The following is a 24,006-nucleotide window of genomic DNA, read 5'->3' as shown; positions in this document are numbered from 1 at the left end:
CCAGAGTACTGTCCCCATCCTCCCCAGCCAGTGAGCACCACTCCCATCCTCCCCAGCCAGAGAGCACCACTCCCATTCTCCCCAGCCAGAGTACTGCCCCCATCCTCCACAGCCAGAGAGCACCACTCCCATTCTCCCCAGCCAGAGTACTGCCCCCATCCTCCACAGCCAGAGAGCACCACTCCCATTCTCCCCAGCCAGAGTACTGCCCCCATCCTCCCCAGCCAGAGAGCACCACTCCCATTCTCCCCAGCCAGAGTACTGCCCCCATCCTCCACAGCCAGAGAGCACCACTCCCATTCTCCCCAGCCAGAGTACTGCCCCAATCCCCAGCAGCCACAGTATTACCCACATCCTTCTAACCCAGAATAACTTATGCAATAAGTGCTCCAAGGAGACCACTTACCAGCACTGGCTCTGGCTCACCTCTACAGGACATTTCCTGGGACCACCAGTACCTTAGTGTCTCACTGCACAGCCCTCCGCAGTGTCTGCAGACTCAAGCACTGAGTAACCACCATGCTCTACTTGGTGGTTCCCGGGAGAAGATGGAGGACAGTCGCGGACCGTGGAAGGGGCGGAACTTGAACTAGGGGCGGGGTTTCAGCAACTATAGCTGCTGTAGCAGAAGAGAAACTTTTTTGTCAACAGCAGCAGCAGCATTGTCGGGGAATCCGATCGGCGCTCAGCTGAGGTGCCTTGATTCTGCTGGTCTGCAGCTGCCTGTCATACAGTTTGACAGGAGCCGCACAGCAACAGATAGCGGCAGAGCAGGAAGAGCGCCTCTGTAACCCGGCGGCTCCCTGTATTGCTGACCTCGCCGAACTCATTGCGCCGGCTCTGCGCGTAGCAGCTCTTCACAAATGTTGCCTCTGACCGCACATCGCAGCAAAGAAGGGGTGAGTGCATTCCGCCGAGGGGACAACGGGACCAGCCTAGGATGATCTGTGACTGTCCCGGCTTCCTGGCGTCAGTGTGTGAGAGAGTGCCGCACATTAGGGGATGCCTGTGCGTACCAGGCACCCCCCGTGCACACGCCTATGATTCAGGTTTGTTTGCAAACCAAAAGAGCAAGCCACTCAGCAGAACCATGTTGCACTGCAGGTGGGGCAGATATAACATGTGCAGAGAGTGTTAGATTTGGGTGGGTTATATTGTTTCTCTGCAGGGTAAATACTGGCTGCTTTTTTTTCTACACTGCAATTTAGATTTCAGTTTGAACACACCCCACCCAAATCTAACTCTCTCTGCACATGTTAGCGTCTCTTAGTCTATTTTACTCTTAGAGAAATTGACTGCGATTGATGACTCCCGAGTCATTAGCTGGAGGGGAAGACTCAGACTCAATTAAATATGATGATATGGGGATATCTAATTACTCTACAAAAAGATGTATTAAAGCTTGGATATAGAGGGAGAGAAATAAAGTACCAACCAATCAGCTTCTGTTATTTTCAAACACCGCCTGCAAACTGATAGAAGCTGGTGGTTATTACTTTATCTCTCTCCGCCGTACTATATCTCTCTCCAAGCTTTGATAAATCTCCCCCTATATGTGGTATTATTAATGTGGAAACTGTTTGCAATGAATGTCAAAGTTAAGTTATAGATGTCACTTTACAATTGTACCATTTATGATGGTGTAAATGTTGGGCCTAATTCTGAGTTGATCGCAGCAGCAAATTTGTTAGCAGTTGGGCAAACCCATGTGCACTGCAGGGGGGACAGATATAACATGTTCAGAGAGAGTTAGATTTGGGTGGGGTGTATTGAAACTGAAATCTAAATTGCTGTGTAAAAATAAAGCAGCCAGTATTTACCCTGCACAGAAACAAAATAACCCACCCAAATCTAACTCTCTCTGCAAATGTTATATCTGCCCCCCCCCCCCCCCCCCTGCAGTGCACATGGTTTTGCCCAATTGCTAACAAACTTGCTGCTGCGATCAACTCAGAATTAGGCCCATTGTGTATAAAACAACACAGGATGTATAGTCAATGGGCGTCATTCCGAGTTGTTCGCTCGCTAGCAGATTTTAGCAGCATTGCACACGCTAGGCCGCCGCCCTCTGGGAGTGTATCTTAGCTTAGCAGAATAGCGAATGAAAGATTAGCAGAATTGCGAATAGAAATTTCTTAGCAGTTTCTAAATAGCTCCAGACCTACTCACAGATTGCGATCAGCTCAGGCCGTTTTGCTCCTGGTTTGACGTCACAAACACGCCCATCGTTCGCCCAGACACTCCCCCGTTTTTCCCTGTCACGCCTGCGTTTTTCCACACACTCCCAGAAAACGGCCAGTTTCCGCTCAGAAACACCCACTTCCTGTCAATCACACTCCGATCACTTCAATGATGAAAAATCTTCGTTCGGACGTGAGTAAATCTACTAAGTTTTGAGCTAAAATACTAACCGCATGCACACTGCGTACCATGCGCATGCGCATTTTTGCCTTAATCGCTCCGTTGCGAAAATCGGCAACGAGCGAACAACTCGGAATGACCCCCAATGTTGGAACATTTATCCTCAGATAACACAACGCAATCAGGGGTGATTCAAAGAAGAATTGGCACATGAAAGTACAATAACAATAGAATGCTTTAAGGTAAAAATATCTAAAAATGTAACTATTTAGTAAGATATCAATTAGCGCGCATGTTTGGCAAATGTTGCTAATTTTGAATGTGGCAAAAAAAATATGCTTGAAGCATTTGATATTGTTGACAGCTGTTGTTGTGTTCAGTGTAATGTTCTTATGTTTTTTGCAAGAAAAACCCTCATTAGTAACAACTGACGTTCATAGAAAAGCACTTGCAATAATATAATTTAACTTGTTTCAGCTAGATTTCCTATCAGTATGATAATGAATCAAAGTCTTAAAAAAAGTTGGAATATGAAAATATCAAATTGCCATAAGTTATTGTTAATGAAGTTTATGATTGAACCATGGTGGTGGCATTGTAAAAACAATTGTTTTTATAGCAAAGTGACCAACATTTTCAGAAATGGTGAATTGGATTTCTGAGAATTTTAATTATTTTTTAAACCCTTATTTTGTATACAAACAGAAAAAAGTAAATAACGTATAAACTGCTTGAAATATAACAGGAGAGAGTATTAAAGGAGATCCATATATTTAATTTTCCTTGCATCATATGTCAGTAATATAAGTGCACAAATACTATTTCTAACCGTATTCTGGGGGTCATTCCGAGTTGTTCGCTCGCAAGCGTATTTTAGCAGATTTGCTCATGCTAAGCCGCCGCCTACTGGGAGTGAATCTTAGCATCTTAAAATTGCGAACGATGTATTCGCAATATTGCGATTACACACCTCGTAGCAGTTTCTGAGTAGCTCCAGACTTACTCTGCATCTGCGATCATTTCAGTGCTTGTCGTTCCTGGTTTGACGTCACAAACACACCCAGCGTTCGCCCAGACACTCCCCCGTTTCTCCGGCCACTCCTGCGTTTTTTCCGGAAACGGTAGCGTTTTTTCCCACACGCCCATAAAACGGCCTGTTTCCGCCCAGTAACACCCATTTCCTGTCAATCACATTACGATCGCCAGAACTATGAAAAAGCTGTGAGTAAAAATCCTAACTGCATAGCAAATTTACTTGGCGCAGTCGCAGTGCGGACATTGCGCATGCGCATTAAGCGGAAAATCGCTGCGATGCGAAGATTTTTACCGAGCGAACAACTCGGAATGACCCCCTCTGAGTAAGAGGCTGCAATTCTATCAAACACCCAAATACAACACTCTAGCGAAATATATGCTATTGATTTCCACTTGTGAGATAAGTTTAGATAGTCAGACAAATGTTCAATGGAAACAATTTAAAATCAAAATCAGATGTTTATTGTTTCATTAAATTTTTTTAAGAAGTCTACCGTCTTCGGCGGTTACCGTAATGAAGCAATAAAATTTTATGTATAAATGCAACACTTAAATGGTTTTAAAATATCGGCACTTAATTTTACCAATTTGTTAAATTGTGTTGGAATTCTTAATGGCTAATTAATTTTACAACTGAAAATCCTTTGAAACTAATTTATGTGTTGTGTTTGTGCATTGATTTTTACTACTTCGTACATTGCGGAAAATGTTTGTAGCGTGGAATGATAAACATCTGATTTTAGTTTTCAGTTATATTAATCACACACTTTTCAAAGTGTCTAAGCTGATCCAATGAATGGAGATAAGTAGCGTTTGAATTAGAAATTGCTGTCTGATCTCAATTATTGATGAGATCTCCTAGTTTTCATTAATCATTGTTCTATTCAAATACAAAGACAAAAAAAATACAAAAAACGTGAGAACATTGTAGTTCCAATTTTGGCTGCTTGGCCCTCAGGTCATAACTTGACATAACCTGATCATGTATTAGGAATTACTGTAGGTTACAGAGGAATTGACTAAATAGTAAAAATGCATGCCAACTGAAGGAAAAGTGCAAATAATAAACAAATAACATTATTCTCTGACTTAAACACTCCACACAACCAAGAACAGTTGACGTTATCTGCCTCTAGAGTACTGAGCTTTTGCAGGCCCAGTCAAATGACCTGGACCTGATTGAAATGTTATAGTGGTGACCCGATCTCACTAGTTGTGCAACCATCCAGAATTCTTCTCACATGAATGAGCAAGATGGAAACCTCAATCGCTAGACTTGACTTACCCAAAAATCTGCTGGGCTTTTACCCCTCCACAAATTCCCACACTCCTTTGGCAGGTCAACTCAGATGTGGGCCATGGGTGTTTTCTTGCTCTTGGCTAAGGACCTTAGAAATTTTCCAGGTTGGGCATTGCCATGGTAAATGCATCCCTTCCTGGATCTGCCATTAGAAAAGCCCCAAAGTTTTTGGAATGGAGGCCTGGAGATGTGATTGTAATAGAATTAAAAGGCCATGGGTAGATAGTAGGGTTTATCTGTTTGTTGGTCCTTGTTCTTCAGCCCAACTGTCCTGTTGAAGTCGATGGAGGACAACCAGTAAATAGGGCAAATTGGATTGGCCAACACATTAGTACATATCGAAGAACTGGAAAAAAATGGACTAACTACAGTACAACCTGGCAAAACAGTTCATTGCTTTATATCTTATGTCCTATAGGGCCTAATTCAAAGTTGATTGCAAAACAAAATTTTCCTCTAATGGGCAAACCATGTACACTACAGATGGGGCAGAGATAAAATTTGCAGAGAGAGTTAGATTTGGGTGGGTTATATTGTTTCAGTGCAGGGTAAATACTGGCTGCTTTATTTTTACACTGCAATTTAGATTTCAGTTTAAACACACACCACCCAAATCTAACTTTCTCTGCACATGTTATATCTGCCCCACCTGCAGTGCACATGGGGGGTCATTCCGAGTTGTTCGCTCGGTAAATTTTTTCGCATCGCAGCGATTTTCCGCTTAGTGCGCATGCGCAATGTCCGCACTGCGACTGCGCCAAGTAAATTTGCTATGCAGTTAGGAATTTTACTCACGGTTTTTTCTTCGTTCTGGTGATCGTAATGTGATTGACAGGAAGTGGGTGTTTCTGGGCGGAAACTGGCCGTTTTATGGGTGTGTGCGAAAAAACGCTACCGTTTCTGGGAAAAACGCGGGAGTGGCTGGAGAAACGGAGGAGTGTCTGGGCGAACGCTGGGTGTGTTTATGACGTCAAACCAGGAACGACAAGCACTGAACTGATCGCAGATGCCGAGTAAGTCTCGAGCTACTCAGAAACTGCACAGAGATGTCTTTTCGCTATATTGCGAATCTTTCGTTCGCAATTTTAAGAAGCTAAGATTCACTCCCAGTAGGCGGCAGCTTAGCGTGTGTAAAGCTGCTAAAAGCAGCTTGCGAGCGAACAACTCGGAATGACCCCCATGGTTTTGCCCATTAGAGGAATACGTTGTTTTGCAATCAAGCTTGAATTAGGCCCTTAGTCCCAAATGCGTGTGATCTTTATTGGTTTGACTAAGGCATTCCCCTTTCATCCTAAACCTACTTCTAGAGTTTAGCTTAATTTTACAGACATTTTCCCTGTCTCCCATACTATGATCATTTCCTTCTAAAACCTGTCTGTCAAACTTTTTCAGGTATGATAATCCCCAGTTATTAACACTTACTGTAAGTACACGATCTAATATCCAGAGGTCGTGCTGACAACATTACGTTCTCATGAATTAGTTGCATATTCAAATATCATTACTGCTGAGTGGCTTGACACCAAACGTTTTATTTATTTCAGTGAAGTCGTTTCAACTAGTGGTTACGTTTGAAATTGGGAATGTGTTAATCAAATCCAGAAAAACAAAGATTGTAGCACTTCTAATTAACTACTGAGGAGAAAGATTATGGGTTCAGGTTCAGCTAGCACTGGTTTCATTAAACTGATATACTGTAGATGTGCAGATATTGATTGCTATGTACGATATATACATACAAATACAGGGGTAATCTAGGTGTAGGTATAGATCTGTTGTGTATGTAACTCTCTCGATTAGAGAATGGTGACTTGACCTAAGAATTGGTTGCTTAGAGGTGGTAGTGTTCAAAATTGTTATGCACACCAGTGCCTGCAGGAATGTACTGGTGTTTGAACTGTTATACACACCAGTGCCTGCAGGAATGTACTGGTGTCTGAACAGAGAGGGATGCAAAACAAATGAACTCACAGACAGACTGGGAAATATGACATAACGTACACAGAAGGTGATAGGGTAACAAAACCAACACAGAGTGAACAGAGAAGCCCAGAGGCTAAGAAACTGGGTGTCTCCCTAGTATTAGAAATGCTCAGATGGAAAAAGCAAGATGTTGTGTTTTAATACGTAGAGAACCCGAAATGCTGTTGCTAAGGGCAACAGCAAAACCCTAAAGGGTTACCAACGGGTGTGGCAGTAAACTCCTTGGTCAGAGATGGAATAATAGACACAAGGAGAGTCTCCACAATCCTAATTCTCACTTGCAGGGCCCAGGTTCAGCTTACTGCCACTAAACTGACACATGGACGCCCTGCACAGTGAGAGAGGATTATGCAGGCAGGTCTGAAAGTACAGCCACAAACCTGCTGGGTTCACAGGATAGCAAAAGAACCTCAGCAGGCTAAACGACTGACTCCAGTCTTACTGCTAGGTCTGGATTGGCAGAGTGTAGTACCAAATGCCCAGGCCTATTTGCAGTAAGCAACAACAAAATACAAAGCTACACAGTACTGGCTAACTTTCAGGAACTGACTAACCAACAAAGATTCAGCAGCATCTGCTTAACCTGAGAAGAGGCCTTATAAAGCAGGTGCTGTCCACGCCCCCCTCAGACCTCACAGACTGTGAGCACAAAAACCAGCACCGGATCCCATGCCTGTAACCACTGCACAGCAAAAGACCCGAACCGGAGTATCAGCTGCGCTCAGGTTACTCCGCTAGCACTTGTCTCCCGGTTGCCATGACGACGTGGCAGCACAGGGCAGGAGACCCTAACAAAAATAAGTTTCCCAAAAATACAAATGATGTTAAAGTAGTTCTGCTGAAGTGTGTCTGACAGCTACTGAGCACGAAATCATACTGTGCAAGGGGTGTGCAATAGGTAAAGTAGACACAATTGAGCTGTCTGGTTGTGAACTGTAACCTCTGACTAAGGTTCTTGTGAAATGTCAGAGCACAGAACCGTACACAAGCAGCCCTGCACACCGAAGACATCAGCATCTTCACTTCCTTCATGAAACCGTTATGGAGCTCACCGAGGCCACTGTAGAGCCATGATCTTTTACCACTACAAGAGTGGTCTGCAACAGCAGGGTATCTTTGACCGACTGCAAGATGCTTGTGAGGAGCAAGCACCATCCCGAACTACTGTGTTTGAGTGGTTTGCAGTATTTCAGTGTGGGAGATGGTCCCTGGTAGACGAGGAGTGCTGCGACCAGCCTGTGTCCGCCATCATCGAGGACAGCGTTGCTGCCTGCAAGCTGTAGTTGATCTTGACACCAGGGTGACCACAACCAAGTAATAAGAAGAAGAAGAAGAAGAATTTTATTTATATAGTGCTCTTTCTCCAATAGGACTCAAAGCGGTTAACAGATAGAACAAACATAATGCAGTACAGAAACTACGAAGTACAGAAAAGCTTTTCATAAAATATAGAGAGCATGGAGATACTAAAGGGACATTGTGAAAATGCTTGAGTAAGCAGTAAAGTCTTGAGTCTATTTTTGAAGGATTCTAGAGTGGTAGAGTAATACAAGGAGATAGGCATCTTTTTAAAGACAAAAACCTTCCTGATTAGTTCGATTCCAGCTAGCTAGCTGAGATGATTTGGTGGACCTGTTGATGTAGGCAGAATTAGCCCACAATAACCATTACCTTGAGGCCATTTATTTCTCACCATTACTTGTGTTATCCAGTACTGTAGATACGTCATCACCATCTTCCCAAATTTGCTTCCCTGCCTTCTACTGAAGATCCAGCTCTTGATCTGCTATTTATCAATTTATTTGCCTTTTGCACCAAATTCCAAGACAGCTTGATAAAGTCCTCATTTCTGCAAGAGAGGAGGGGAAGGAGAGCCAAGTCTGCAGTCAGGTCTTCCTGGGCAGGTGGTTGCCGGAATATGATCACGACTGAGGAACCAATAGAAGGGACTGTTGTTGGAGAGCAGGCTACTGTGAGAGCCATGCCATGTTTCCACAATGTGGGGAGAGGTGTGGAGCTGACTTCTTGGGACAGCCAGACCTGTACCTGCATAGTTGGCATATTCAAGCTATTCCCTGATCCGATAGGGAGTCTCTGGTTCTGGGTGAATGTCAATGAGGATTTTTTTTTTAGCAAGAAATTGGTGAGTATAAACTGTATTATGTGTACAGTAAAGATGAGTGATGCAGTCATAGAGAACTCTATTTGCGGTGATCTACTTTTGAGATTTGTGGACGGACTGTGTTAGAAAGTGATTATTACTAGTCAAGCATTGGTCTGGGGACAGTGATATACTGTATATTGTATAATCACTGTGTACAGTATTTTGTAGTAGTAGAAAAACATAGATTGCTCAGCACAAAATTCAACAGTGTTTAAAGTGGCAGCCTAGGCTTTGAGCGACGTTTGTTTCAAAAGAGATTGTGTTTTCTATTCAATACCGCATGTGCGGCAATGCCTATGGTACCCACCAAAAGAGCAAGTCTTCAACTTGCAAATATCATGTGGAGTATTTGAGAATGAGAGGGTGCATCATTGAATACTGAGTATTGTTGTTTCTGCAGGAAAAGGAGATTTCAGCCCAATTTAGTGAAGTCTCCCACATCCAAAAATTCCAAAACACGTAATATTCCTATATCCGGATTATTTTAGTGCAACTGAGAAAGTGACACCACAGCTCTCTGGTGGTACAAAAAAAACTTTGTTAAATGTATAAAAAATGTAAAAAAATTGTAGAAAATGACCTTTAGACTGTGTGTATAAGATATATACGGTATGAAACATAAATGTATTCTGCGTATAGACTTGGGTTCCATCCCCAAGATATCTCATTATGGTATGCAAAAATTCCTGAACTGTATAGTTCATAGAATAGGAAGAGCTGGTTGGCTTATACTACTCATTGTTTATTTTTCTGCTTTTACTGATTATCGGTGCTTATTCTTCAATATTGTGGCTTCTACCCATATTATTTTTTCATCTTGTTTTCTCTAGAACTTGTGATCGTTAATTCTCTTTTCTTGTGTATCATTCTTCTTTCAGTCTTTAACAATATTCTTGTGACTTCCTCTTTTTTGATGTTCTTGTGTCTTATTTATCATTGATATTGTTCTATCTCGATTTCTATTTGTATGCTATATATATAGTCTCTATTTGTATTCTATATATAAGGGGTCATTCCGAGTTGATCGCTAGCTGCATTTGTTCGCAGCGCAGCGATCAGGCTAAAAAATGGCAGTTCTGCGCATACATATGCGGCGCAATGCGCACGCGCGTCATACGGGCACAACGAACGATGTAGTTTTGCACAGGGTCTAGTGAAGCATTTCAGTCGCACTGGTGGCCGCAGTGTGATTGACATGAAGTGGGCGTTTCTGGGTGTCAACTGACCATTTTCAGGGAGTCTATTGAAAAATGCAGGAGTGCCAGGAAAAACACAGGCGTGGCTGGGCGAACGTAGGGCGTGTTTGTGACGTCAAAACAGGAACTGAACAGTCAGAAGTGATCGCAAGCGCTGAGTAGGTTTTGAGCTACTCTGAAACTGCACAAAAAAAACTTTGTAGCCGCTCTGCGATCCTTTCGTTCGCACTTCTGCTAAGCAAAAATACACTCCCAGTGGGCGGCGGCATAGCGTTGGCACGGCTGCTAAAAACTGCTAGCGAGCGACCAACTCGGAATGACCCCCATAGTCTCTATTTGTACGCTATATATACTCTATATTCTTAAAATATTTGCTGCTAATACTTAGTGTATCACTGGCAGCTGAGAAATTACCCCTAGGGCTAGATAATTTTTCCCAAAAATAATGAAGTGAGGGAGAGCTCAGATCATATTTTATCTTTGAGTAATTTCCCTAAATCTGTTCTCCAAACTAAATGCTGCAAACACTGTAGCTATGTGAGTGGCACAGATGATACAGGGGAGCAGGCACTCTAAGGGGGATATTCAATAGAATCCAACACTTCAGTATTCAATAGCGGCCTGTTTCCGCCCGTTTCCCCTCCAATTAATTTCCACCTTCTCTTATGGACGAAAATTAATGGTCTAAAACGGACCCTGGATTCCGCTCATGTGTTTTTCGACTTGCCGGATTTTCCGACAGGGCGGAAAAACGGCACTTCAACTGAATATTGAAGTGTCGGTAAGTTTCGATTATTGGCGGAAAGTGCCGTCTTTCCGCCCTATCGGAACTTCCGAATATTATTGAATATCCCCCTAAGAACAGAAGGTCTCATGCGTCATGTGTCATTAAAAGCTCTGCTGTGGGTATAGTATGTTGGAGGATTCAGGAAATTCTTACATTAAATCATCTCTAAAATATGTTATTATATAATATAATAATTTCATTTTAATGAACGGGCCTGATTACATTTCAACTACAGTACTTACAGGAATGTGCTTCTAACTGTCTCTCTCCATCACACTCTGATTCCTCAAAACTTTACTCCTATTAATGTTTCAAATTCAGACTCAGTAGTTTTAAATGTTTTTATTTTTAAAGGACAACTCCACCTAGCAAGATACATTTGTGTCTTCATACACCTAGCATCCATACGGCGAGAGAATGAGCCACTCCAAAAGGTGTAGAGTACAGGGTTTTTCTTGAAGATTTACATCTTATTAGAGATGTGCCGCGGGCACTTTTCATGTTTTAGTTCTAATTCCATTTTCGTGTTTTGGTTTTGCTTTTGGATCTGGATGATTTTTTTTGGGGGGGGAAACATAAAAACAGCTAAAATCACAGAATTTGGGGGTAATTTTGCTCCTACGGTATTATTAATCTCAATAACAATAATTTCCACTCATTTCCAGTCTATTCTGAACACTGAACACCTCACAATATTGTTTTTAGACCTAAGAGTTGCACCAAGGTGGCTGTATGACTAAGCTAAGCGACTAAAGTGGCCGGCACAAACACCTGGTCCATCTAGGAGTGGCACTGCAGTGTCAGACAGGATGACACTTATAAAAAACTAGTCCCCAAACAGCACATGATGCAAAGAAGAAAAAGAGGTGCAAGATGGAAATGTCCTTGGGCCCTCCCACCCACCCTTATGTTGTATAAACAAGACATGCACACTTTAACAAACCAATAATTTCAGCGACAGGGTCTGCCACACGACTGTGGCAGAAATGACTGGTTTGTTTGAGTCCCCACCAAAAAAGGAGCAATCAATCTCTCCTTGCACAAACTGGCTCTACAGAGGCAAGATGTCCACCTCATCATCATCCTCCGATTCCTGACAAGGTTACCGGCTGCACTAAACACTCTTTCGGAGTACACACTGGAGGGGGGGCAACTTAGGTAAAATAAAGCCAGTTTGTGCAAGGGCCTCCAAATTGCCTTTTTTTCCTGCCAGTATACGTACGGACTGTCTGACATGCCTACTTGGATGCTGTCCCTCATATAATCCTCTACCATTCTTTCAATGGTGACAGAATCATATGCAGTGACAGTAGACATGTCAGTCATCGTTGGCAGGTCCTTCAGTCCGGACCAGATGTCAGCACTCGCTCCTGACTTCCCTGCATCACCGCCAGCGGGTGGGCTAGGAAATATTATCCTTTTCCTTGCAGCCCCAGTGGCGGCAGAAATTGAAGGAGGAGCTGTTGACAGGTCACGTTCCGCTTGAGTTGACAATTTACTAACCAGCAGGTCTTTGCACCTACGCACACTTGTGTCTGCTGGAAAGAGAGATACAACGTAGGCTTTAAACCTAGGATCGAGCACGGTGGCCAAAATGTAGTGCTCTGATTTCAACAGATTGACCACCCTTGAATCCTGGCAAAGCGAATGAAGGGCTCCATCCACAAGTCACACATACTTTGCGGAATCGCTCCATCTTAGCTCCTCCTTCAATTTATCCAGCTGCTTCTGCAAAAGCCTGATGAGGGGAATGACCTGACTCAAGCTGGCAGTGTTTAAACTGACTTCACGTGTGGCAAGTTCAAATGGTTGGAGAACCTTGCACAAGACGGAAATCATTCTCCACTGCGCTTGAGTCAGGTGCATTACCCCTCCTTTGCCTATATCGTAAGTGGATGTATAGGCTTGAATGGACTTTTTCTGCTCCTCCATCCTCTGAAGCATGGATTCCACCTCGTTACCACCTTTTGCTTCAGTTGATGGCGGGGCAGGTTCAGGAGTGTTTGCTAGCGCTCCAGTCTTTGGCATGCAGTGGCAGAATGCTGAAAGTGGCCCGCAATTTTTCGGGCCACCGACAGCATCTCCTGCACACCCCTCTCATTTAAAAAAAAAAATCTGCACCACTAAATTAATTGTATGTGCAAAACATGGGACATGCTGGAATTTGCCCAGATGTAATGCACGCACAATATCGGTGGCGTTGTCCGATATCACAAATCCCCAGAAGAGTCCAATTGGGGTAAGCCATTCTGCGATGATGTTCCTCAGTTTCCGTAAGAGGTTGTCAGCTGTGTGCCTCTTATGGAAAGCGGTGATACATAGCATAGCCTGCCTAGGAACGAGTTGGCATTTGCAAGATGCTGCTACTGGTGCCACTGCGGGAGGCCATACATCTACCCAGTGGGCTGTTACAGTCATATAGTCCTTAGTCTGCCCTGTTCCATGTGTCCACATGTCCGTGGTTAAGTGGACACTGGATCCAACCGCATTTTTAGGACACTGGTGACTCTTTTTCTGACGTCTGTGTACATTCTCGGTATCGCCTGCGTAAAGAAGTGAAACCTAGATAGGATTTGATACTGGGGACACACTATCTCCATCAAATCTTTAAGTGACTCTGAACTAATGGTGGATACCGGACGCACCTCTAACACCAGCATAGCTGTCAAGGCCTCAGTTATCCGCTTTGCAAAAGGCTGACTGCTGTCATATTTCTTCTTCCTCACAAAGGACTGTTGGACAGTCAATTGCTTACTGGAAGTAGTACAAGTGGTCTTCCGACTTCACCTCTGGGATGACGATTGACTCCCAGCAGCAACAACAGCAGTGGCAGCAACAGCAGGCGTAACACTCAAGGATCCTATGGAGGAATGCCGGTTAGGAGAGGACTCCTCAGTCTTGACAGTGACATGGCCTGCAGCACTACGGACGGAGGAAGTTGACATTGAGGGAGTTGGTGGTGTGGCTTGCAGGAGCTTGGGTACAGGAGGAAGAAATGATTTAGGTGTCAGTGGACTGCTTACGCTCTTACCCAAAGTTTCTGAACTTGACAGTGACTTCTGATGAATGCGCAGCAGGTGACGTATAAGGGAGGATGTTCCTAGGTGGTTAACATCCTTACCCCTACTTATTACAGATTGACAGAGGCAACAGATGGCTTGACACCTGTTGTCCGGATTTGTGGAGAAATAATTCCACACCGAAGTAGTGGCTTTTTTGTTAGTTTGCCCAGGCATCACAATGGGCTTCTTCGTCCCAAGGACAACAGGTGTCTCCCCAGGTGCCTGACTTAAACAAACCACATCACCATCAGAATCCTCATCGTCAACTTCCTCCTCAGTGCCAACAACACCCATATCCTCATCCTAGTGTACTTCAACAGTGACATCTTCAATTTGAATATCAGGAACTGGACTGTGGGTGTTCCTTCCAGCACTTGCAGGGGGCGTGCAAATATTGGAAGGAGCAACTCTTCCCATACAGTGTTGGGAAAGTCAGGCATCGCAACAGCCGACACACTTGGACTCTCCTTGGGGATTTGTGATACCATCTCAGAGCTTACTTTTCTGTGCTCTTTCCAGCTTAACTCTTTTAATTTTTTTGGCGGGAGGATGGGGGCTTCCATCATCATGTGAAGCTGAACCACTAACCATGAACATAAGCCAGGGCCTCAGCCATTCCTTGCCACTCCGTGTCGTAAATGGCATATTGGCAAGTTTATGTTTCTCCTCAGATGATTTAAATTTCTTTTTTTCGTTCTTTTTACTGAACTTTAGTTTTTTGAATTTTACACGCCTTCTGCTATCACATTGGGCATCGACCTTGGCAGACGACGTTGATGGCATTTCATCGTCTATGTCATGGCTAGTGGCAGCAGCTTCAGCACTAGGAGGAAGTGGTTCTTCTTGATCTTTCCGTATTTTCTCCTCAAAATTTTTGTTCTCCATTATTTTTTGGGAGTTATATGAGACAATATGTGTCACAGGAATGACTGGAATTACTGATAACACAGGACACTACCACTGGTCTGATGCAGCCCAACAAGTTGTTATAATTGTTATACTGCAGCAGTGGACATTTAGCAGCAGCGTATATCGTCACTGGAATTACTGATGACACAGGACACTACCACTGGTCTGATGCAGCACAACAGGTTGTTATAATTGTTACACTGCAGCAGTGGACATATAGCAGCACCGTATATCATCACTGGACTTACTGATGACACAGGACACTACCACTGGTCTGCACAATACAGCACCACTTTATACAGCTACACTGGATATATGGCAGCAGAGAACACCAACACTGTGACTGACTGGACTGAGCAGCACAACACTCGCCACCCCACTTTGCCTCCCTAACACACAGATACTGAACACTGAGGACACGTCCTCTCTGCACACTCTCCTAGACTGGAGTTAAAATGGCGGGGACGTGCGGCTCCTTATATGGAATCCAAAATCCCGCGAGAATCCGATAACGGGATGATGACGTTTTGTCACGTTCGGGTTTCCGAGTCATGAGGGAAAACCCGAGCCCGCTCATCTCTACATCTTATTTACATTGCAGACACAGCAAAACATCACTCATAGGGGTAAATATACTAAGATGGGAGTTCTATTTAAGATTGGATGTTGCTCATAGCAACCAATCAGATTCCAGATTTTATCTTCTAGAAGGTGCTATATAAACGAGAAATAATGGCCCTCATTCCGAGTTGTTCGTTCGCAAGGCGATTTTAGCAGTATTGCACACACTAAAGCCGCCGCCTACTGGGAGTGAATCTTAGCTTCTTAAAATTGCGAACGAAAGATTCGCAATATTGCGATTACACATCTCGTAGCAGTTTCAGAGTAGCTTCAGACTTACTCGGCATCTGCGATCAGTTCAGTGCTTATCGTTCCTGGTTTGACGTCACAAACACACCCAGCGTTCGCCCAGACACTCCTCCGTTTCTTCAGCCACTCCCGCGTTTTTTCCGGAAACGGTAGCGTTTTTTCCCACACGCCCATAAAACGGCCTGTTTCCGCCCAGTAACACCCATTTCCTGTCAATCACACTACGATCGCCTGAGCGAAGAAAAAGCCGTGAGTAAAAATCCTAACTTCATAGCAAATTTACTTGGCGCAGTCGCAGTGCGGACATTGCGCATGCGCACTAAGCGGAAAAACGCTGCAATGCGAAGAAATTTTCCGAGCTAACGACTCGGAATGACCTCCAATATCTGATTGGTTGCTATGGACAACGTGCCATCTTAAATAGATCTCCCATCTTAGTAAATTTACCCCACAGTGTCAGGTGCATTTCAGGAGAGGAGGGGGCACATGTGCAGTCTCTATCTGAGGCCCCTCCTCTCTCGCCGGCAGTGCAGTGGAACTCTGACCACTAGGGTCACCAGAGACCTTAGCGCTGTACCACAGTCCAGTGCCATGTGCAGGTCAGCCGGAAAATGGTGCACAAAATGCTGGGAGGATGTCTGCAGCGCCATTTTTTACAGTGATCTGTGCTGCTGGTGCCGAAGCAGGACTCCGAAGGGATACGTATTCATGAAATGGGTGCTTGCTGCGCAGTGTGGGCTACCCATGGACCAGGCGGCCCGGGTGCACCGCACACCTTGCACCCATCGTAGATACGCCAGTGCACAGTGTACTAGAGATGTCGGTCTGTGACTTTTGCAGGAGTTAGTTGTACACACGTACAAAGAAACAGATGACACACAACGCGACTTGTCGCTGCATAATCAATCAGTGAATCCCTATTTTTAGGTGAGGGAAAAAGGCTATTTCATTGAATAGCCTTTATCTGACTGCGGGGATTTTGGCTGCAATTAGCTGCAGGGTAAGCCCCGTGGATAATTAAATACATCCATGTTCCCATCATTTTTTTGCAAAGTATACCTAGAATTGATATTTGGAATAATGCCCAATATATGCATCCACCTACCGTATGTTGACTTGCCGCTATATAACAATCTGTTTTACACTTGTGCAATTATTAACTGATTAACAATGTCGTTATAAATTGTATCTATCTTCATATGCGACTGTGATCATTTACTTGCCTTAGTAAACCATTTACATTCTTCCTGTTTCATGTGATCATTTATTGAGCTGTTAATATTTTGTCTCTTTGAAGCTGCTCTATGACTTAACGCTGAGCAATAGTCCAAAATCTCTGCTCCTAGACGTCTAAAGGCTCCGCTCCCAGATATAACTACAATGCTATGCCATGCAGCAGTATTCCTCTGGGGCTCCTCCTTGGCTGTAAGAGGACCGAGGGGAGTTGTGATGAGTGGAAGAACCAATCCCAAGCCACTATAAGGAGATTATGGAGTCTACTTACTAAGGGGTACATTTACTAAGCAGTGATAAGAACGGAGAAGTGAGCCAGTGGAGAAATTTCTCCATCAACCAATCAGCAGCTCTGTATCATTTTATAGTATGCAAATTATAGATATTACTTCAGTGCTGATTGGTTGCCATGGGCAACTTCTACACTGGCTCACTTCTCTGCTCTTATCACTGCTTAGTAAATGTACCCCTAAGCCTTGGATATAGATAAAGTGGACGGAGATAAAGTACCAGCCAACCAGCTCCTAACTGTCATTTTTCAAACCCAGCCTGTGACATGGCAGTTAGGAACTGATTGGCTGGCACTTTATCTCCTTACACTTTATCTCTGTCCTCTTTATCTCCATTTAAGACTTATACCCCTTTTCCACTAGCTTTTTTTACCCGTGTTTTTGCATGGGGGCGCGCATCGACACGGGTTTTAGTAGGAGGAAACGGGTCAACAGGGGTTGAGTAGAGATATGCACTTGAAATTTTTCGGGTTTTGTGTTTTGGTTTTGGGTTCGGTTCCGCGGCCGTGTTTTGGGTTCGACCGCGTTTTGGCAAAACCTCACCGAATTTTTTTTGTCGGATTCGGGTGTGTTTTGGATTCGGGTGTTTTTTTTAAAAAACACTAAAAAACAGCTTAAATCATAGAATTTGGGGGTCATTTTGATCCCAAAGTATTATTAACCTCAAAAACCATAATTTACACTCATTTTCAGTCTATTCTGAATACCTCACACCTCACAATATTATTTTTAGTCCTAAAATTTGCACCTAGGTCGCTGGATGACTAAGCTAAGCGACCCTAGTGGCCGACACAAACACCGGGCCCATCTAGGAGTGGCACTGCAGTGTCACGCAGGATGTCCCTTCCAAAAAACCCTCCCCAAACAGCACATGACGCAAAGAAAAAAAGAGGCGCAATGAGGTAGCTGTGTGAGTAAGATAAGCGACCCTAGTGGCCGACACAAACACCGGGCCCATCTAGGAGTGGCACTGCAGTGTCACGCAGGATGTCCCTTCCAAAAAACCCTCCCCAAACAGCACATGACGCAAAGAAAAAAAGAGGCGCAATGAGGTAGCTGTGTGAGTAAGATAAGCGACCCTAGTGGCCGACACAAACACCGGGCCCATCTAGGAGTGGCACTGCAGTGTCACGCAGGATGGCCCTTCCAAAAAACATTCCACAAACAGCACATGACGCAAAGAAAAATTAAAGAAAAAAGAGGTGCAAGATGGAATTGTCCTTGGGCCCTCCCACCCACCCTTATGTTGTATAAACAGGACATGCACACTTTAACCAACCCATCATTTCAGTGACAGGGTCTGCCACACGACTGTGACTGAAATGACGGGTTGGTTTGGACCCCCACCAAAAAGAAGCAATTAATCTCTCCTTGCACAAACTGGCTCTACAGAGGCAAGATGTCCACCTCATCATCATCCTCCGATATATCACCGTGTACATCCCCCTCCTCACAGATTATCAATTCGTCCCCACTGGAATCCACCATCTCAGCTCCCTGTGTACTTTGCGGAGGCAATTGCTGCTGGTCAATGTCTCCACGGAGGAATTGATTATAATTCATTTTAATGAACATCATCTTCTCCACATTTTCTGGATGTAACCTCGTACGCCGATTGCTGACAAGGTGAGCGGCGGCACTAAACACTCTTTCGGAGTACACACTTGTGGGAGGGCAACTTAGGTAGAATAAAGCCAGTTTGTGCAAGGGCCTCCAAATTGCCTCTTTTTCCTGCCAGTAGAAGTACGGACTGTGTGACGTGCCTACTTGGATGCGGTCACTCATATAATCCTCCACCATTCTTTCAATGGTGAGAGAATCATATGCAGTGACAGTAGACGACATGTCCGTAATCGTTGTCAGGTCCTTCAGTCCGAACCAGATGTCAGCATCAGCAGTCGCTCCAGACTGCCCTGCATCACCGCCAGCGGGTGGGCTCGGAATTCTGAGCCTTTTCCTCGCACCCCCAGTTGCGGGAGAATGTGAAGGAGGAGATGTTGACAGGTCGCGTTCCGCTTGACTTGACAATTTTCTCACCAGCAGGTCTTTCAACCCCAGCAGACTTGTGTCTGCCGGAAAGAGAGATCCAAGGTAGGCTTTAAATCTAGGATCGAGCACGGTGGCCAAAATGTAGTGCTCTGATTTCAACAGATTGACCACCCGTAAATCCTTGTTAAGCGAATTAAGGGCTCCATCCACAAGTCCCACATGCCTAGCGGAATCGCTCCGTGTTAGCTCCTCCTTCAATGTCTCCAGCTTCTTCTGCAAAAGCCTGATGAGGGGAATGACCTGACTCAGGCTGGCAGTGTCTGAACTGACTTCACGTGTGGCAAGTTCAAAGGGCATCAGAACCTTGCACAACGTTGAAATCATTCTCCACTGCACTTGAGACAGGTGCATTCCACCTCCTATATCGTGCTCAATTGTATAGGCTTGAATGGCCTTTTGCTGCTCCTCCAACCTCTGAAGCATATAGAGGGTTGAATTCCACCTCGTTACCACTACTTGCTTCAGATGATGGCAGGGCAGGTTCAGTAGTTTTTGGTGGTGCTCAAGTCTTCTGTACGTGGTGCCTGTACGCCGAAAGTGTCCCGCAATTCTTCTGGCCACCGACAGCATCTCTTGCACGCCCCTGTCGTTTTTTTAAAAATTCTGCACCACCAAATTCAAGGTATGTGCAAAACATGGGACGTGCTGGAATTTGCCCATATTTAATGCACACACAATATTGCTGGCGTTGTCCGATGCCACAAATCCACAGGAGAGTCCAATTGGGGTAAGCCATTCCGCGATGATCTTCCTCAGTTGCCGTAAGAGGTTTTCAGCTGTGTGCGTATTCTGGAAAGCGGTGATACAAAGCGTAGCCTGCCTAGGAAAGAGTTGGCGTTTGCGAGATGCTGCTACTGGTGCCGCCGCTGCTGTTCTTGCGGCTGGAGTCCATACATCTACCCAGTGGGCTGTCACAGTCATATAGTCCTGACCCTGCCCTGCTCCACTTGTCCACATGTCCGTGGATAAGTGGACATTGGGTACTGCTGCATTTTTTAGGACACTGGTGAGTCTTTTTCTGAGGTCTGTGTACATTTTCGGTATCGCCTGCCTAGAGAAGTGGAACCTAGATGGTATTTGGTAACGGGGGCACACTACCTCAAGAAATTGTCTAGTTCCCTGTGAACTAACGGCGGATACCGGACGCACGTCTAACACCAACATAGTTGTCAAGGCCTCAGTTATCCGCTTTGCAGCAGGATGACTGCTGTGATATTTCATCTTCCTCGCAAAGGACTGTTGGACAGTCAATTGCTTACTGGAAGTAGTACAAGTGGTCTTCCGACTTCCCCTCTGGGATGACCATCGACTCCCAGCAGCAACAACAGCAGCGCCAGCAGCAGTAGGCGTTACACGCAAGGATGCATCGGAGGAATCCCAGGCAGGAGAGGACTCTTCAGAATTGCCAGTGACATGGCCTGCAGGACTATTGGCATTCCTGGGGAAGGAGGAAATTGACACTGAGGGAGTTGGTGGGGTGGTTTGCGTGAGCTTGGTTACAAGAGGAAGGGATTTACTGGTCAGTGGACTGCTTCCGCTGTCACCCAAAGTTTTTGAACTTGTCACTGACTTATTATGAATGCGCTGCAGGTGACGTATAAGGGAGGATGTTCCAAGGTGGTTAACGTCCTTACCCCTACTTATTACAGCTTGACAAAGGCAACACACGGCTTGACACCTGTTGTCCGCATTTCTGTTGAAATACCTCCACACTGAAGAGCTGATTTTTTTTGTATTTTCACCAGGCATGTCAACTGCCATATTCCTCCCACGGACAACAGGTGTCTCCCCGGGTGCCTGACTTAAACAAACCACCTCACCATCAGAATCCTCCTGGTCAATTTCCTCCCCAGCGCCAGCAACACCCATATCCTCCTCATCCTGGTGTACTTCAACACTGACATCTTCAATCTGACTATCAGGAACTGGACTGCGGGTGCTCCTTCCAGCACTTGCAGGGGGCGTGCAAATGGTGGAAGGCGCATGCTCTTCACGTCCAGTGTTGGGAAGGTCAGGCATCGCAACCGACACAATTGGACTCTCCTTGTGGATTTGGGATTTCGAAGAACGCACAGTTCTTTGCGGTGCTTTTGCCAGCTTGAGTCTTTTCAGTTTTCTAGCGAGAGGCTGAGTGCTTCCATCCTCATGTGAAGCTGAACCACTAGCCATGAACATAGGCCAGGGCCTCAGCCGTTCCTTGCCACTCCGTGTGGTAAATGGCATATTGGCAAGTTTACGCTTCTCCTCCGACAATTTTATTTTAGGTTTTGGAGTCCTTTTTTTACTGATATTTGGTGTTTTGGATTTGACATGCTCTGTACTATGACATTGGGCATCGGCCTTGGCAGACGACGTTGCTGGCATTTCATCGTCTCGGCCATGACTAGTGGCAGCAGCTTCAGCACGAGGTGGAAGTGGATCTTGATCTTTCCCTAATTTTGGAACCTCAACATTTTTGTTCTCCATATTTTAATAGGCACAACTAAAAGGCACCTCAGGTAAACAATGGAGATGGATGGATACTAGTATACTTATGGATGGACTGCCGAGTGCCGACACAGAGGTAGCTACAGCCGTGGACTACCGTACTGTGTCTGCTGCTAATATAGACTGGATGATTGATAATGAGATGAAATCAATATATATATGTATGTATATATAATATCACTAGTACTGCAGCCGGACAGGTAGATAATATATTTATTAGGTAATGATGACTGATGACGGACCTGCTGGACACTGTCAGCTCAGCAGCACCGCAGACTGCTACAGTAAGCTACTATACTATAGTAGTATGTACAAAGAAGAAAGAAAGAAAAAAACCACAGGTAGGTGGTATACAATTATGGATGGACTGCCGAGTGCCGACACAGAGGTAGCTACAGCCGTGGACTAACGTACTGTGTCTGCTGCTAATATAGACTGGATGATTGATAATGAGATGAAATCAATATATATATGTATGTATATATAATATCACTAGTACTGCAGCCGGACAGGTAGATAATATATTTATTAGGTAATGATGACTGATGACGGACCTGCTGGACACTGTCAGCTCAGCAGCACCGCAGACTGCTACAGTAAGCTACTATACTATAGTAGTATGTACAAAGAAGAAAGAAAAAAAAAAAACCACGGGTAGGTGGTATACAATTATGGATGGACTGCCGAGTGCCGACACAGAGGTAGCTACAGCCGTGGACTAACGTACTGTGTCTGCTGCTAATATAGACTGGATGATTGATAATGAGATGAAATCAATATATATATGTATGTATATATAATATCACTAGTACTGCAGCCGGACAGGTAGATAATATATTTATTAGTGTTAGGCGCCGGGGTCCGCTCGTCGGTGCGGCCCGGCGCCTAGCAACCAGGGACGCCGTGCGCGTACAGCTGCCGGCTCCCTGGCAACGCTAGACGCCGGGCGCACGGAGCCGCTCAGACCCTAGCAACGGGGACGCCACGTTCGGGCCGCGTTCCCCGTTGCTGGGTCTTTTCTAATTGTATAATGGTGTGCTGGCCGTGCAGCATGCAAGCTGCACGGCATTACTTGTGATTACCCAGTCTGGCTCCTGATTGGGGAGCTCACAGTTATAAGCACCCTTTGGACTTCTCACAGACGCCGGTGATAGCTTCCTGTTTGCCTGTGTTGGTTACAGAGAGTTTCCAGTCCTGCTCAATCCGGTTGTTCCTGTCCTCAGTGATCCTGTACTCGGAAATTGTCATCTGTTCCTGGAGTCTGACCGAGCACCTTTAACATCCTGTGGTGTTCGTGAGTCGCGGCGTAACCGTGTGTTGCGGCTTGACCGCTTACTGTGTATTATTTTGTATCTTTGTGTTCTGGAGCTTTTGCGGAGGATTCCGCTCCCCCTGATCCACTCTGGTATCCAGCGGTGCTGGATAGGAGTTACGGATCAGTGGATCTTTGGTTGTCCTTTTCCCTGGCGGCTAGTCCGCACATACTTTTTGGTTTAGTTAGTTAGCTTGTAACCCCTGGCCTGGTTGCTTAGTCAGAGGGCCCCTTGTTATCACCCTGTCTCGGATTTCCCTTTGTCTCCCATTAAGACCTGAGGGGGCATCGGGGTTGGGCAGACATAATCCGCCCTTCGAACGCGGCTGCCATGGGCTCAAGCAACCATAGTCTCGCAGGGGATTTCTGATAACACGGGCGAGACAACGAAGTTAGGGCGCCAGGGGTTACTAGGCTCTCCTGCTCCCACAACCAGTATATCTTTCCAGTACTCAGACCTCTGCCATAAGATCTCCTCTGGTCTGGAGTACGGGAATCATAACATTATCACCGGCCAGACTAAATTTAAAATTAAACAGGAGTTAATTTTTTCCCTTGTTCAGTTGGGAGATTTGTCGGCCTCAAGAATCCCACCGGTGTCGGGCCAAATCCTGGCCAGCTTCTAGTTAGCCAGATTCAAGAGCTTACTCAGATGGTTCAGGATCTGTCTCTTCGGGTGAGGTCACAGGAAGATCTATTACGGACTTCCCCGAGGGTCATTCCTGAACCAAAAATGCATCTGCCTGACCGTTTTTCTGGGGATAGAAAACAGTTTTTTAATTTTAAAGAGTCTTGTAAACTTTATTTTCGTTTGAGACCAGTCTCCTCAGGTACGGAGGCTCAGCGGGTTGGAATTATTATTTCTCTGCTTCAGGGGGATCCTCAGACCTGGGCTTTTGGTTTAAAGACAGACGATCCGGCTTTATTTTCTGTAGACGCCTTTCTAAAGTCTTTAGGGCTATTGTATG

This window comes from Pseudophryne corroboree, chromosome 8 (assembly GCF_028390025.1).
Source record: "Pseudophryne corroboree isolate aPseCor3 chromosome 8, aPseCor3.hap2, whole genome shotgun sequence".
Taxonomy (NCBI): Eukaryota; Metazoa; Chordata; class Amphibia; order Anura; family Myobatrachidae; genus Pseudophryne; species Pseudophryne corroboree.
The sequence above is the reverse complement of the archived record's forward strand: the minus strand, read 5'-3'. Positions refer to the sequence as shown.